General features: G+C 38.0%; 1 protein-coding gene and 1 pseudogene across 3 annotated transcripts in view; one reads left to right on the forward strand and one right to left on the reverse strand.

Annotated features, from left to right (window-relative positions):
- Positions 1-13,375, reverse strand: part of KLHL28 (kelch like family member 28) — a 36,615-nt gene that overhangs the window by 19,696 nt on the left and 3,544 nt on the right. The window lies entirely within an intron of this gene.
- On the forward strand, positions 869-9,076 carry LOC114109067 (small ribosomal subunit protein eS4, X isoform-like; annotated as a pseudogene).

A 13,375-nucleotide genomic window follows, 5' to 3' on the forward strand; every position in this document is an offset into this window, starting at 1 on the left:
TGATAGCTTCTTATATAACTAACCTGTATAGTTTTATAAGTGACTTCCCTGGTGGCTCAGATGGTACAGCGTCTGCCTACAATGCGGGAGACCTGGGTTCAATCCCTAGGTTGGGAAGATCTTCTGGAGAAGGAAATGGCAACCCACTCCAGTATTCTTGCCTGGAAAAACCCACGGATGGAAGAGCCTGGTAGGCCACAGTTCATGGGGTTGCAAAGAGTCAGACACAACTGAGCGACTTCACTTTCTTTTCTTTCTTATAAAACGAAACATACTCTTACCATACAATCCTGCATTCGCCTTCCTCAGTATTTACCCAAATGAACTGAAAATTTATGTCCACACAAAAACTTGCACATGGATGTTTATAGCCACTTTATTTTGAAGCGCCAATACTTGGAAGCAACCAAGGTGTCCTTCAGTAGGTGAATGGGTAACTATTAAACTATGCTACACCAAGACCACGGAATATTATTCAGTGCTAAAAGAAATGGGCTGTCGAGCTTCTGAAAGACGTAGAGAAAATGTCTTATCGAGGAAAAGAAGCGAACCTGACAATGCTATACACTGCAAGAGCCCAATTATATGATATTCTGGAAAAGGCAAAACTATAAAGACAGCAAAAATATCAATGGTTGCTAGGGGTTTTGGGGAGGGAAGATGAATAGGCAAAGCACCCAGGACCTTTAGGGCAGTGAAATTACTCTATATAACACTATAATGGTAGATATGTATCATTATACACCTGTCCCAAGCCACAGAATATACAACACCGAGAATGAACCCTCAGGTAAATTATGGACTTTGGGGGATAATGTGCCAATATAAGCTCATCGATTGAAACAAATGCACCACTATAGTGGGGGACATGGATAATGGGGGAAGGTATGCATGTGCTGGTGAAGGGTATAAATGGGAAACCTCTGTACGTTCCTCAATTTTGCTGTGAACCTAAAACTGTTCTAAAAAATTAAATCTTTTAAAAAGCAAATTAAGCGAGAAAAAAAGGAGATCTAGCTACTTTATAAGTTCATACCTCTCCCAGACCAAATAATTATGTCCTACGATATTTAAAAGAACCTCTGAATGAGACCCCTGAATCACCGCCAGCGCCACAAGACTAAAGAAAATTTTAAAAAATAAGACAGTAATTTCTACTAACATCTTGGAAAGGATAATGTTAATTTTAGATAGCATTATTAAACAAATTATTAAAGATTTGACTTGTGAATACTGAGAAGACGATGTAGTGATTTCTAACACTGGGATGGACGAACTAACAAGAAGATATGTCACAGATGAATCTTGGGGTTTCTTTTTAATGTATTTAGAAGACTTCCAGATCAGAAAAATACAAGATATTTAACGACATGATTTTGAGAACAAAACCAAAAGTATAATAAGCTAGTTCAGTTAGCTACATTAGCATGTGGTTGGATAACCACACTACAGAATACTACTTAATGGGATGAGGTCTACCTGGAGGGAGGTGTCTGCTGGTACGGTATAAGGCCAAGATGAAGATACTGGGGCAGGCCCTTCAGCCCTGCAGATGATACGAAGCTGCAGAGGACAACAAATACATCAGCCAGTAAAACAGGTATCCAAAAAGACCTGACATCTAACAAGAAGAAATTTAAGAGGGATAAATGTTGCGATTCTATAGTGGATTCCAGAACAACTATACAAGTATAAAGTAAGAGAGAAAAGACTCACCTGTTGGATGTGAATCTCAGGGAGGTTTAATGTGCATTGATAGAACTATAATACATAGAACTAGAGAGGAAACATTCCACTTGGCTCTGCAAATGTCAGACCATATCTGGAATACAGATTTGGGGAACCATCCTTTAAAAGGGATCTAAGCAAAGTAAAACAGCTGATGAAGAGAAGAACTTCCAGACATGTATTATGAGTATGGAATCCTTTAACAAAAAAAGGAAATCTGAGAGCTGTGTGAAAAAACCAAAGGGTGAAAGTTACTCAATAACAATAATATAGAATTGTTTTGAGGATTAAATGTGTTTATACATATGAAGGGCTTAGAATAGTGTCTATCATTTAGTAAGTTTGTGATAAATATTATTTTATTCATTATTAAGCCATTACTAGTGATTTTTTTTTTTTTTTTAACATTGTCTGCCTAAGAGGTACTCTGCTTTTTACATTGTACAATCTCTTACTATTGGGTAAGAAATCTACTTTGTACCACAGACATCTTGGACTACATAAAGTATTAAAGAATTGTTGATTCTCAAAACAAGTTAAGGAGTTATTGGTTAGAGCCATTTTTAGTGTAAGAAGAAATCATATAGTAATAGATCAAAAATTAAACTGATTTTTGTGTATGCAATTGAAGACTGGCAAATTACCATTAACATGATATGAAAGTTTAACACAATACTGATTTGTAAATAAACACATATATGTACACATGCAACACACAAACCCACAAATGTTTGGGTAAATATGCTGCTGCTGCTGCGAGGTCGCTTCAGTCGTGTCCGACTCTGTGCGACCCCATAGATGGCAGCCCACCAGGCTCCGCTATCCCTGGGTAAATATGACACATATCCAAATATGCACGAGGGTACGATTTTAAGAAACTAGGCTCTGGAAATCAGGCTCCTTGGGTTACAATACTGATAGCGATGTGACCTTAGAAAAGTGATCTTAAAGTCTCAGTTTCCTCATCTGCAAAGCACACACAAAATGGTACCCAGTAAGTACCTGACAACTGTTACGTACTACTTATTATCTTCCTTAGGAATATTCAGTTTTTGCCAGCTAAAACCATGTGACTCCCTTCCATGCTCACCAAAAAATGAACAAAGCTGACTTAGTGTTAAATGAACAAATACAAACAGGTCAAGGCCAAAGCCTGACTAATCTGACCAGAAAAGATACAGTAAGCCACTTTTATATTTAGACAGTTTATTCATTACTCACAGACAGTAGAAGACTAAGCTCCCTGGATCCCTGCCCCACACATCAAAAAGGAAAATGCATACAAAGGAGGCTGGATGGCAGCAGCACTTTTGCATCCCACAGCTCTACTATGCGAAAGTCCCATACCTCATCACACTTGTGTGTGTCAGTTGCTTAGTTGTGTCTGACTCTGCAACCCCACGGACTGAAGCCCGCCAGGTTTCTGTCCATGGAATTCTCCAGGCAAGAATACTGGAGTCGGTTGCCATTTCCTTCTCCAGAGGATCTTCCCAGCCCAGGAACTGAACTCAGGTCTCCTGCATTGCAGGAAGATTCTTTACTGTCTGAGCTACCAGGGAAGCCCCATCACTCTAGGAAGGTAAAGAGAAACCGCATCATGGCAGATTTCCAGGGGAGACAGAGAGGCATGCGGGAGATGGCTTTGTAGCAGTTCCTTAAAGACCTTCCTCTCATGTTCCAAGAGAATCACAGGGTGTTCCAAGACTCAGATAAGCTTCAGTGCCACAGTCCAAGCTTTTGCCTATACGGATACATGCAAGGTCAGAATACCACGATGAAGCAGTTTCCCTATACTTATACCCTTTATAGTATTTCTCCTTTTTTCTCTCCAAAATAATAAAAATGATCAAAGTTTTAAAAACCACTCAAGGAAGGATACTGGTAAAGATGACATACATTTTTAAAAGAACACCCACACAAATTTCTATCATTGGACTGGATACAAATGACACGATGCCCACTCCCTTTCAGAACTACTGAGAATAAAGTTTAAGAGATTATATTCTTATAACCAAAATGATTTGAACTATGAACTTTAAACAGGCAAGTAAATACAGGGAACTTAAAACGAATTACATTGAAGATCTGTCATAACACATCATTTTTAACACTTTAAATTTGACTTCTCTTACTCAAGAAATTTGACTTTAAAGAAATTCACAGAACTTTAAAAAGAGAAAGCTTTAAAACAATGGTTCCCAAAATATGATCCTTGCACTAGCAGCATCAGTATCACCTAGGATCTGATAAAATGCAAATTCTTGAGCCCAAGCACATACCTAACCTCAGGATTCAGAAACTACAGAGGAGGAGGAGCAGCAATCTGTGTTTCAAGAATGTGTTAGCGTTCTTATGCACGTTACTGTTTTAAAATCAGTTAAAATATTTCCAGCACAAGTGTAACTACTTTAAAATTATTGCAAATTATAACTGTACCTCCTTCAAAACTATGAATTACAACTGTGACTATACTTGGTTCTTATTTACCCATAAATGGCTAAAAATAGCTCACGGAAGCAAGAATTCCGAATCTTCAAAACCTGACCTTTGCCAGCTTTACACAGTTTCATTTATCTTATCAATAACCTTGTGCACAATGAAAGGTAAGTACCATGGAAAACGGGAAAGAACGCTGAGTCAAAGTGTAAATTTCAGGGCCAGAGAGATGAATGGGTTCAAGTCAACATTTGACTACTTTGTAGCTGCAGACTTTAGGCAAATTGCTTACTCTAAACTTGAACATTCTCATTTGTAAAATCTGTTGTGGATTAAAAAGAATGTTTGGTTTGGAGAAACAAATCAGTGGAGAAGAATAGAAAATACAGAAATAGATAATTTAACATATGAAAATTTAGCTTATGATAAAGGCAGCATTTCAAAATCAGTGAGGAAAAGTGTGACTTTTAAGTAAACATGTTGAGATAACAGAATAGCCACAAGAAAAAAAGATAAAATTAGATCCCTTCCACATATCTGGGAGTTCCCTTGTGGCTCAGAGAGTAAAGCGTCTGCCTACAATGCGGGAGACCGGGGTTTGATCCCTGGGTCGGGAAGATCCCCTAGAGAAGGAAATGGCAACCCACTCCAGTACTCTTGCCTGGAAAATCCCATGGATGGAGGAGCCTGGTAGGCTATAGTCCATGGGGTTGCAAAGAGTCAGATGTTAGGGACCAAAAGACGGGCTCTAGGACCTGAGTCATGTTTACCAGAAAGAGACAGGACATGCGCTCATCCTGCCTGGCCAATCATGTAACGCCAGCTACTCCTGTAACTGAGACAAAGAAATGCCTGTATATAAGCCGCCATACTCCTTTGTTCAGGGCTCTTGTCGGATTCCACTGTGCTGGAAGAGACTTGGGCCCTAGCACGCTAGAAATAAACTCCCTTCTTGCCTTTGCATTACTGTGGTGGACTTGCTCTCTCGGTGGATTCAGAGATACGGGCTCGGTGCATAACATCAGACATGACTGAGCCACTTTACTTCCACATATCTACACCAAGATAAATTCCTAATGGATCAGAGGTATAAATGGAAAAAATGAAAATATAGAAGTATTTGGATAAAATGGTGCGAATCTCTCTATAACTTGAGATTGAAGAATAGTTTCCTAACTATGGTACAAGTGAAAAGACAGGTCAGATTAATTACCTTAAAAAACTTTGAATAGTTAAAATATTCAGAAGCAAGGAAAAACATGTGAATAAGGTTGAGAAAAATATTTATAATATATATAAAGATGCAACATCAATAAATAAAACATTCCTAAAATACTCTAGCACTACAGAAAAAACAGTCTAAAGAAATGAACAGGAGGTTAAAAAATATGTGGTTCTTAAGTATATGAAAAATTGTTCAACTTCATTTGTAATCAAATGAATTAAAACTATATGGAGGGAGAAGGAAATGGCAACCCACTCCAGTGTTCTTGCCTGGAGAATCCCAGGGACGGGGGAGCCTGGTGGGCTGCCGTCTATGGGGTCACATAGAGTCGGACACGACTGAAATGACTTAGCAGCAGCAGCATATTCTTTGTTGGGAGAAGAAATGGCAACCTACTCTGATATTCTTGCCTGGAGAAATCCATGGAAAGAGGAGACTGGTGGGCTACAGTCCATGGAGTCATATGGAGTCAGACACAACTGAGTGACTAACATAACGTAACATTTGTTGTTGTTGTCACTAAATCATGTCCGACTTTGTGACCCCATGAACTGTAGCATGCCAGCTCCTCTGTCCTCTGTTATTTCCTGGAGTTTGCTCAAATTCATATCCATTGAGTCAGTGATGCCATCTAATCATCTCATCTTCTGCTTCCCCTTCTTTTGCCTTCATTCTTCCCTAGCATTAGGGTCTTTTTCCAATCAGTTGGCTCTTCATATCAGGTGGCCAAAGTATTGGAGCTTTAGCATCACTCCTTCCACTGAATACTCAGGATTGATTTCCTTTAGGATTAACTGATTTGATCTTCTTGCTGTCCAAGGGATTCTCAAGAGTCTTTACCAGCACCACAATTCAAAACTATCAATTCTTCAGCACTCAGCCTTCCTTATGGTCCAACTCTCACATCTGTACATGACACCTGGAAAAACCATAGCCTTGACTAGATGGACCTTTGTTGGCAAAGTGATGTCTCTGCTTTTTAATATGCTGTCTAGGTTTGTCATAGCTTTCCTTCCGGGAAGAAAGCATGTTTTAATTTCTTGACTGCAGTCACCGTCCATGGTAATTTTGGAGCCCAAGAAAATGAAATCTATCACTGTTTCCACTTTTTTCCCTTCTATTTGCCATGATGTGATGAGACTGGAAGCCATGATCTTCATTTTTCTAATGCTGTGTTTTAAGCCAGCCTTTTCATTCTCCTCTTTCACCCGCATCAAGAGGCTCTTTAATCTCGCTTCACTTTCTGCCATGAGAGTGGTTTCATCTGTGTTCTCTGAGGCTGTTGCTATTTCTCCTGGCAATTTGTGTGTACATACAATGTGGCAAAATGTGTTAAAAAGCCCACAAGAGTGTCCTTTCCCCAGAAGTTAAAAACTGTTAGCTAAAGTTTTTAGTAAATTTTAGAAGGACTGTGGACTTTGAACTCTGATTCAAAAATTCCCACTCTGAAACTTAGCTATTTGACCTTAAACAAATTTTTTAAATTGCTCAAAAAATGAATCTTTATTTTCTCAGCTCCAAAATGGTCATGCCACATAAACTACACAGTTGTTAGGAATGTATTAATACATAATAAGCACTTAGCTCTATCTCAGGAACAGAGCAAATGAAGAGTAAACAACAGCTTTTATTACTGTTTTTCTAGAGCGTTGCTTTTCTTTTCTTGCGCTTAAACATTAGAGTCACTTTCTGTACATAGCCAGCCACCTTTCTTAGGTACGACAGTCAAAAACCATTGGCTTTCTTTGTATTTGGATTCATTTCTGAGATCTCATTAATGGTGATTAAGTTTTGTTCTTAATGTTTTTTTGGTAAAGATTGATTTCTTTAATAGTTTACTAAGGGATTTTTTTTTTCCCCCAAAAGAAGTAAATTAACATTTATTTAGTTCCTCTTTATACCTTGTTCTCTTCTGCTTTCTGATTATAAGAAATCTATGTATCACATGTTTCTATTAAACATAATATTTGATATATTAGAATGCTTTATTCCCATTTGGATAATGAAGAATTTGCTATGTGAATATCATTTATTGGGCAAACAGAGAGAAAAATATGATTTGGTTAAGCATTAAGATGAATACTTCATTGCCTCTGTATCTGCCTTTTGATCAAAGGTGCCTTTTCTAGGGGTACATACTGAATAGATTTCACTGTTATAGAAAGATCCCAAGGGCACTGACTAAAGATTAACTCAAACTGTTTATGGAATACATATTTCTGTTTTCTCAGATAAACTTTAGGAGATGAGTGAATAAGAAATTTGTGCTATGATGTGGCATCTGGATTTATTCGTAACACAAAATAGATAAACAGTCCAATTATTGTATCTATTGGCTCAGGTTAGCACTGGAAATTACAGGACTATTTCATGTTAAGATTTGGGCAAAACTTCAAGAATAAAAGGTTATAACCAATTTTACCTTTTACAAAGCACCTATCACTTAGAAGAAGGCTAAAATGACTAAATAATACTCAATAAGGAACTTATCTTTTAATGAAATAAGTAAATGTACTCTGAAATCACAAAAAATTTTTTTAAATTGCCATTTCAGGTTGAATTAATGGAAAACTCTTGCATCACAAAAAGGACAGTTATCCTAAAGTGATAAAGTACCACAAACATAAACCTAGAGAAAGCAAAAAATATGAATGTATTATTAAAATTTTTATGGAAACAAATATTTCCCTATTGTGACATGGTTTATCGAAGATTTGAATTATTATTGTTTTATAAAGCATCTAAATAATGTATAATAAGCACTTTTATAGTATGTAGCTTTAAAAGTTATTGTTCTGCATCACAAAATAAGTATACCCCAATAAAAAATTCTAATTTTTAAAAAAATAAATAAATAATAAAAATAAAACTATATGGAGGCCTCTTTTTGTGCCCAGCACAACCACAGGTAGAGGTCCCAAGAAGCACCTGGAGGCTGTAGCAGCTCCAAAAAACTGGATGCTGGATAAACTGACCGGTGCGTTTGCCCCTCGGCCATCTACTGGTCCCCACAAGCTGAGGGAATGTCTCCCCCTAATCATTTCCCTAGACTTAAGTATGCCCTAACAGGAGATGAAGTAAAGATTTGCAGCAGCATTTCATTTAGATCAATGGCAAAGTCCCACCAATAACCTACCCTGCTGATTTTATGGATGTCATCAGCATTATTAGACTGGAGAGAATTTTCGTTTGATCTATGACATGAAGGGTCGCTCTGCTCTTCATCATATTACACCTGACGAGGCCAAGTGTAAGTTGTGCAAAGTGAGAAAGATCTTTGTGGGGACAAAAGGAATCCTTCATCTGGAGACCCATATGCTCGCACCATCCTTTACCCTGATCCCTCATCAAAGTGAAGGACACCATTCAAATTGCCTTGGAGACAGACAAGATTACTGGTTTCATTAAATTAGTAACCTGTGCACGGTGACTGGAACTGCTAAACTGAAAAGAATTGGTGTGATTACCAACCGGAAGAGACATCCAGGTTCTTTAGATGTAGTTCATGTGGAAGACCCCAACGGCAACAACTTTGCCACTCGGCTCTCAAACATTTTCATTATTGGCAAAGGCAACAAACCATGGATCTCTCTTCCCCAAGGAAAGGGTATTTGCTTTACCACTGCTGAGGAGAGAGACAAAAGACTGGCAGCCAAACAGAGAATGGATAAAATGATCTCCATATGACGTGACTGGAAAAGTCTTTGTACTTAATTAAAGGCTTTCCTTGTGGCTCAGCTAGTAAAGAATCTGCCTGCAATGCAGGAGACCTGGTTTTGACCTCTGGGTTTAGAAGATCCCCTGGAGAAGGGAAAGGCTACCCACTCCAGTATTCTGGCCTGGAGGATTCCATGGACTGTATAGTCCATGGGGTTGCAAAATTAAAAGAAAATGCCACAAAAAAACACACCAAAAAACAACTATATGGAGTTATTAATAACAATGCTTTCCTGACAATATACTTTTGGTGAGGCTATGAGAAACAGGCACATTCATCCATCCCCGTGAGAACACTGAATGAGACCTCTGGAAATAGATCTGGAAAATTTAGCAAAATTACATTTGCATTTACTCATTAATCTAACAGTTCTACTTCTAAGAAATTATCAAAAAATACACACTGGCAAAAAATATATAAAGACAAATGCATAAGGCTAATAACTACAGGTCTATTTGTAAAAGCAAAAGAATAATACCTTATGCTTTTTACTTTAGTATTTGAGAGACCAAAAGGCAACAAACCAAGAATTTTAAGCTCTAATGCCCACCAACAAAAGGGTGGGTGAAAGAAACCCATGGCATATCCACACAATGGAATACTATGTAGCTGTGAATGGGAATGAGGAATCTCTGTATATACTACTCTGCAGGGTCTTCCTGATCCAAGCATGGAAGAGAAATATGCGTACAGTATGCCAGTATTTATTTAAGAAAGGGGGGGGTTACAAATATATATACCCACTTTTTCTTTTTTTAAGGAAATATAACTTGGTATATTTTTAAAAAGGTTACCTACCAGAGGAGGGAGACAACAGAGTGGAGGGGATAGAGATAAAGCTACACATCTTTGAACATATTCCATTTTTATAGATTTGACTATGGAATTAAGGTAGTATTTTACATAATTATAAAGCAAAATTAAACCTTAAAAACAACAATTTGAAAATAAAAGGAAACAAAGGAACCCAATGTTCAGTTAGCAGTCTAACCATACCATACCAAGTAACTTTAAAACAGTAATTTGATGGGCCATCCCTAGAGAGGTGTGCCTTAAAAAATCTTATACCACTTCACATAGTTGCTGAAGATGTTATTTGTATTCTGAAATGGTTACTGTGCACTGCCATGGTACGTAATTATCGGACATTTCTAACTCTATCATCCCTGGTCATCATTCGTGACCTGGGATTTTTAGTAAAGGAGGAAAGAGAGAAAGACATAAGGCTGAGATATTAAACATAAACCCTGCAGTCTGATTTTTTTTAATGTTTTATTTATTTGGCTGCTCTGAGTTTTAGTTTTGGCATACCGGATCTTTATTGCATCATGTGGGATCTAGTTCCCTTACCAGGGATTGAACCCAAGCTGCCTGCATTGGGAGCATGGAGTCTTAGCCACTGGACCACCAGGGAAGTCCCTGTAGTCGGATTTTGAAGTGAAAATAACAGAATAAATGTATATATATAAACAATATTATACACACTAACTATATAAATTATGCATATAACAAAATACATACAAGATACAAATGTATAAAATGTATAATTAAGAAAAAAATTAAATTATATTTTTGAGCTCTGTCAACTGAAAAGGGTTAGAAATTATGACCAACCCAGTAGCACAGAGCACTCCTAGCACCAGATGGGGTCCCTAAACACTGTTTCCCTCTAAGGACATAGAATTCCTTGGACAAACAGCTGATTCTAGACCTAGGACAGAAAAAGTCAAGATAAATTTGGAATCATTACACACTAGATAGCAATAAAGCTATCAGTGATGACTAAGGTCATAGAAACTTTGGAGCCAAGCTGAGCAGGCCTTCAGTAGTCACAGATGGGACAAACCGATCATCCACTGTAGTAACTGCAGTTGATGAAAACATAGCAGGCATGCTGAAATCCATGAGTTCACAGTAACACAATTATGACAATTTTAAAAAATTGATCACCACTAGAAGATGCTAATGGATCAACTCATTATTTGAATCCAAGCCATTAAAGGGAAAGAATCAAGCATTTATCATACCTTTCCTACATCACAAATCCTAAAAGATGATGTTGTGAAAGTGCTGCACTCAATATACCAGCAAATTTGGGAAACTCAGCAGTGGCCACAGGACTGGAAAAGGTCAATTTTCATTCCAATCACAAAGAAAGGCAATGTCAAAGAATGTTCAAACTACCAAACTATTGTGCTCACCTCACATGCTAGCAAAGTAATGCTCAAAATTCTCCAAGCCAGGCTTCAACAGAACGTGAACTGAGAACTTCCAGGTGCTCAAGCCGGATTTAGAAAAGGCAGAAGAACCAAAAATCAAATTGCCAACATATGGTGGATCATAGAAAAAGCAAGGGAATTCCAAGAACACCTATCTCTGCTTCACTGACTATGCTAAAGCCTTTGACTGTGTGGATCACAACAAACTGGAAAATTCTTAAAGAGATGGGAATACCAGACCACCTTACCTGCCTCCTGAGAAATCTGTATGCAGGTCAAGAAGCAACAGAACCAGACACAGAACAATGGACTGGGTCCAAATTGGGAAAGGATTATGTCAAGGCTGTAGACCGTCACCTTACTTATTTAACTTATATGCAGAGTACATCATGTGAAATGCCGGGGTGGATGAAGCACAAGCTGCAATCAAGATTGCCGGAAGAAATATTAATAACCTCAGATATGCAGATGACACAACCCTTATGGCAGAAAGCAAAGAACTGAAGAGCCTCTTGATGAAAGTGAAAGAGAGTGAAAAAGCTGGCTTAAAACTCAACATTCAAAAAACTAAGATCATGGTATCCAGTCCCAGAACTTAATGGCAAATAGAAGGGGACACAATGGAAACAGTGACAGAGTTTATTTTCTTGGGTTGCAAAATCACTGCAGATGGTGACTGCAGCCATGAAATTAAAAGACACTTGCTCCTTGGAAGAAAAGCTATTACCAACCTAGACAGCATATTAAAAAGCAAAGACATTACTTTGCTAACAAAGGTCCATATAGTCAAAGCTATGGTTTTTCCAGTAGTCAAGTATGGATGCGAGAATTGGACCATTAAAGAAAGCTGAGTACTGAAGAATTGATGCTTTGGAACTGTGGCATTGGAGAAGACTCCTGAGAGTCCCTTGGACTGCAAGGAGATCATACCAGTCCATCCTAAAGGAAATCAGTCCTGAACATTCACTGGGAGAACTGATGCTGAAGCTGAAACACCAATACTCTGGCCACCTGATGCAAAGAACTGACTCATTTGAAAAAAGCCTGATGCTGGGAAAGACTGAAGGCAGGAGAAGAGGACAGAGGATGAGATGGTTGGATGGCATCACCGATTTGACGCACATGAGTTTGAGCAAGCTCCAGGAGTTGGTGAGGGACAGGGAAGCCTGGCATGCCGCAGTCCAGGGGGCTGCTAAGAGTCGGATACGACTGAGCAACTGAACTTCCTATATTAACTGTACAAGTGGGTTACCAAACAGATGAGGGTCAGTTTTTCCTTATAAAAGCACCCCAGTTTTTAGAGAAGGAATGACAGAATATCACCATTTCTCAATCTTAACGAAGTAACAGAGGCAGGCATTGGTTACGAAGGGCTGCTAACATCACAAAAACAGAAACCACCAGACAACAGGGCCTTCTGATAGAAGATCATAACACCACCTATAACCACCACACACACACCAAAATCAAACGAAGTCAATAGACTTGATCCAAGCATTAATTTGTAAGAAATAAAGAGAAAAGAAAAGCATTTTAAACCATAACAGAAAGATACAATCAGCAAATGTAGATAAAATTAGACTCAAACTTTCCATTGTCTACAGCAACTTCACAATTTTAGATTCTGAAACCAAGCTAATGAAGGTCAAGTTCTGAGTTATTATACTTAATTGACACCTACGCTACAAAACCGTAATGCTGAAATCAGCTGGGAGGCAATTATCTGCTACAATAAGAGCAAACAAATGGTGAGGAGAAACAAGAATTGTTTAAATTTCTTTTCCACATTTCAGTTCTCACAGAATTCAACTAATTATGGCATATAATTTTTTAAATTTATTTATTGTTTAATTGAAGGATAATTGCTTTACTGAATTTTGTTGTTTGCTGTCAAACCTCAAGAGGCATATAATTTTAACGCTGAACCTATGGAACAAGGTGGCATATTTTCCTTTTATCTGAGATTGACTTTCATTATATCTGGAGTTAACAAAAGTAAAATTAGAAGCCTGTTATACAAATCACTCACTGTACATAGATTCCAAAATA

The sequence above is a fragment of the Ovis aries genome, chromosome 18 (genome assembly GCF_016772045.2).
Source record: "Ovis aries strain OAR_USU_Benz2616 breed Rambouillet chromosome 18, ARS-UI_Ramb_v3.0, whole genome shotgun sequence".
Classification (NCBI taxonomy): Eukaryota; Metazoa; Chordata; class Mammalia; order Artiodactyla; family Bovidae; genus Ovis; species Ovis aries.